Source organism: Octopus bimaculoides, chromosome 11, assembly GCF_001194135.2.
Source record: "Octopus bimaculoides isolate UCB-OBI-ISO-001 chromosome 11, ASM119413v2, whole genome shotgun sequence".
Classification (NCBI taxonomy): domain Eukaryota; kingdom Metazoa; phylum Mollusca; class Cephalopoda; order Octopoda; family Octopodidae; genus Octopus; species Octopus bimaculoides.
Window position 1 is genome coordinate 27,964,928 of NC_068991.1, and position 5,000 is coordinate 27,969,927.

At 36.1% G+C, this 5,000-nt stretch overlaps 1 protein-coding gene across 2 annotated transcripts in view; it reads left to right on the top strand.

Moving 5' to 3' along the window:
• Positions 1-5,000, top strand: part of LOC106883930 (cysteine-rich secretory protein 3-like) — a 71,128-nt gene that overhangs the window by 13,571 nt on the left and 52,557 nt on the right. The gene's annotated exons all lie outside the window — the stretch shown is intronic.

A 5,000-nucleotide genomic window follows, 5' to 3' on the forward strand; every position in this document is an offset into this window, starting at 1 on the left:
TGTGTGTGTGTGTATGTATGTATGTATGTATGTATACACAATTGGTAGATTATTTCAATGGGAATAATGAAATGTGAAGACTTTGACACAAATATAAAGTGATAGAAATTAAAGAAACGTAATTACAGATCAAGTTTCTTCCTTATGCGTAATTGCTTCAATAAAATAGCACAAGTGCTCTCAGTAATTAGAACTTTATTACAACCCACATTCTCTCATTTAAAATAAACTATTACGGTGGGTTTTCTTTGAATTCTTTATAACTGAAGACAAGCAGTTTAATCTTAATTTTATCTAGAGTTGAACAGTAGTTATACTCCGATATTTTGGCTAATACGTGGAGATTGCCTTTCGTCCCTCTGGGGTTGATAAAATAAAGTACTAGTCAAGTATAGAGGTCGATGGTATCGACTAAAGTTTTCCAATTAAAAGTGCTGGCCTTGTGCCTAAAGCAGAATCTATTAATTCACCAATATACGAAATAAACAAACATTATACAAAGAAAAAAAAACAAATAAACTATATTACAGTTGGTTTTGTAGATGTTGTTTTTATTCAACACTTGGTAACACCACAAACCTATGATTAAAGTTGTTCCAAGTTTGACCATCTCTCTATTATTTAAAAGAGTCCTTGTATTTTTACGGTGATACAGATTTTTAAGAGGATTTAGCTGCTATATCAGTATTATGATAATATTACAAGATAGCTCCAGCTTGGACAGAAATGATTAGTTACATTGATAATAAGACTACTATCGTTCGCTAAAATGATCCTGCAGGCAGTTCGTGAACGGCAGGAATGAAAAAGCCACGGGTGCAATAATTTGTAGTTTTTACTTGGATTCAAATCTTAGGTGATTTAGCCTTTCGTCTTTCTGGAAAAAAATAAAACAAAGTAGATGGTATGTCAAATATATTTTCAGCAGTTCTGCGATGGCAAAGACATCAGTTTATAATCGTCTAAATCTAGGGATTTGGAGGATTGATATGTGATATTTTCTGGTACTTGATCATGTCATCTTGCCCGCTAATATTGTAACATTGTTTTCATTATGAAAGGGGTCATCAGACAGACTATTTCCTCGATATGTATGCATGTATGACCACCTCTGTCCGGCATTCACCATGATTGATCGCTAGCCACTAAACCTAATTTCTGTGTTCTTTTCTGTTGAAGAACGTAAAAAATTTTCTCACTTCCTGAGCGTTAAACTAATACATCTGTTTGTTGTTTCCACACCCGTCTTCGTCTTTTATTTTGCATTTTCTTTTGTAAATTCCAACTATGTATGTATATATGTACGTATGTCTGTACACATACCTACACGCACATGTATGCATGTATGTATGTATGTATGTATGTATGTATGTATGTATGTATGTACACATACATACATGTACTCACATTCATACATGAATATATACGTATATATAAATATATGAAACATATATATGTGTGTGTGTGTGTGTGTATGTATGTGTGTGTGTGTGTGTGTGTGTGTGTGTGTGTGTGTGTATGTAAAACACACTCTCTCTCTCTCTCTCTCTCAAACACGCACACACATAGATTATATTATATTGTTATCGTATGAGATTGGTGGTTTCGTTGTAGAGCATACATGTTGACAAAGGAATATAAATGACAGTATTATGTTTATTAATCAGTTATGGTCGTTTCGATAATTGGTGAAATTCAGACAAGAGATAACATTCTAGGTTATTCAAATAAAAAAGATTTATGCAAAATTTTAACATTACATCTCACAACTATCCCAAGTATCTCTGAAACTATTCAGATACATACGCATACACACACACACATACATACATACATACATACATACATACAAGTAAATTTCCAAAAATGGATATGAGGGATATTAAATTCTGACGGGTACCGTATTCACTCTAACTGGTTAACTATGCTGGCTAACCTCAGTGTATGTAGATTAAACTCCATTTAGTTAAATTTACTATACTTGGTTAATTCTGACTTGGTAAATCTAGGTGTCCTTATAAAGACTGCATAGTGTCAGTAGAGAAGAAATAGTAAATTAAAATATCTGGAGAATAGAGATTTACATATCTATGTTTTATTATACAGTTAACTTCATCTTAGCTTATCAATACCAACACATGTTTCTGTTGCAAACCACTGCACACTGTGAAGTTTGCATCTTAGTGTGTATTTTGATGTTAAATTACTCGTGCAGCTACATCGGGGCAAATTTTAACTGTATTTAAGATATCACGTGGACTGAGTATTTGCCCTGATGACGCTGCACTAGTAGTTTAGCATCAAAATGCACACTAGCATGCAAACTTTACAGTGTGCACTGGCTTGCAGTAGGAACATGTGTTGGTATTGATAAAAAAAAAGATGTTATTAACTGTATATTGTAACATGGTTATGTAAATCTCTATTCTCCTGATATTTGAATTTACTATATATATTAAATTCAAATTACGATGAACGTAAACAAACAAAGTTTGCTTTTAAAAGCGTCGAGATGTCTTTAAAAGTTACAGAACTGATTTTAAATTCTCAAACGCAGGATAATGCTAATAATATAGCCTGAACTGGATAAGCTACCCCTATTTTGCAGAAAAAAGTGTAGGCGGCCATGGTCGCCTACACTTTTTTTCTGCAAAATAGGGGTAGCTTATCCTGTTCAGGTTATACTATATATATATATATATATATATATATATATATATATATATATATATATAGCTCGGTCCGGGCTGCGTGTTGTGTTCTTTCTTGAGCAAGACACTTTATTTCACGTTGCTCCAGTTCACTCAGCTGTAGAAATGAGTTGCGACATCACTGGTGCCAAGCTGTATTAGCCTTTGCCTTTCCTTTGGAGAACATCAGTGGTGTGGAGAGGGGAGGTTGATATGCATGGGTGACTACTGTCCTTCCATAAACAACCTTGCCCGGATTTGCGCCTCGGATAGTAACTCTCTAGGTGTGATCCCATGGTCATTCATGACCGAAGGAAGTTTCCTCCTCATATATATATATATTTAATTATATTTATTTATTTTCTCCTAGTAATAAATAACTCGGATAAAATAAATTGGTTAATAGATACCAGGGTAGCAAAGATCACAAAATAATTGTGGTGTAACTCCTGTTTAACATCGCCGATTCCTATGGATCGCATAAATTGTAATTCTTCGAAACATATGTCGGAATAAAAGTATGCAGTTATAATATGCGTTTACTCCATTCTTTAAATTTATATATATATATATACAGCAGTATCCGGATGCAAAAGATTAACCAAAACTGGAAAGTAGTGTCCTCTATGTAATGTTTCTGTACAATAACTACCATACAGCACTCTTTTACTCTTTTACTTGTTTCAGTCATTTGACTGCAGTCATGTTGGAGCACCGCCTTTAGTAGAGCAAATCAACCCCAGTACTTATTCTTTGTAAGCCTAGTACTTATTCTATCGGTCTCTTTTGCCGAACCGCTAAGTTATGGGGACGTAAACACACCAGCATCGGTTGTCAAGCGATGTTGGGGGCACAAACACAGACACACAAACACACACATATACATATATATACGTATATACGACGGGCTTCTTTCAGTTTCCGTCTACCAAATCCATTCACAAGGCTTTGGTCGGCTCGAGGCTATAGTAGAAGACACTTGCTTAAGGTGCCACGCAATGGGACTGAACCCGGAACCATGTGGTTCGTAAGCAAGCTACTTACCACACAGCCACTCCTATATGCACTGTTTTGAGATATTGACAGAAAGTAGTCACCTGATGGCTGTGACTCAAGTGCAAAAATGTCATTGTTTGGCTGTAATTGGTTATAACTGAGTAGGAATGTGAATGAGAACCGTCATGTAGTTGTCATAGCAACAAGTCTCCTTCTTGCATGAGATTGAACGATGGCAATTTTTAGAGCACGTGAAATGTGATGCCTACGTAAAGTGGTTTGGGGAGAAATAATTAGTAGGCGGAAAAGAAAACAAACACCATCACCACCACCATCACCATAACAACAACGACAACAACAACAATAACAATAATAATAATTCTTTCTGCTATAGGCACAAGGCCTGAAAATTTGGAGTGGAGATTAGTCGATTGCATCGAACCCAGTATATAACTGGTACTTATTTTATCGCCATCGAAAGGACGAAAGCCAAAGTCGACCTCAGCGTAAATTGAACTCGGAATGTAAAGACGTACGAAATGCCACTAAACATTTTGCCCGGCGTGCTAACGCTTCAGCCAGCTCGCGTATTTATTATTATTACTGAAGACGTCACACAGAATTCAATATTGTGATGTTGTTGATTGAAGATATTGTGTCTACAGGTGGTTTATACTGTTTGTCAAGTCACAACAAGGACCTCAGACAGACAGTACTTTACGTAATATGCGTGCAGTTCCAAGTAAAGCCAAATTTTGTAATAATACACTTCGATTGTAGGATATTTCTAAAGTTTCCAGATGTTTCTTCAGATTGGGTGGTATTGAACCCAATACTCTGATGACAATAGGAACAACCTATATGTTTGACTGTCGTAGCTTCCACATCTCAGCGATCTCAATTCTCAGGTCTCCTTATTTATCAATCTTTTCCTCTTTCTTTCATGATGATATGTTGATCTCCTGGCATTGCCACGTCAATTATTAGGCACTCATGTTTGTCCCTCCTAAAGATTATTATATCCGATCTTCTGTGCTCTAACACCTCGTCTGTCTGGAAGTCACGGAATATCTTTGCCTTCTCCTTTTCGTCCATTACCATTTCCGGGGTATGTTGGTACCAAGCACCCGCTACCTGTATCCATTCTTCCGGCAGTGAAGTTTTTGGGTTATCTTGTCGTGTCTGCGCTTCTACTCTTCCTGTATAAGACTTTTCCAAACACGTACAATGTGAATCACGCTTTCTACCCTCTCCCCACTCATTCTACAGAGATTCGTTGCACTCGTGTGGAATATATCCTTTTTCATTGTGTTG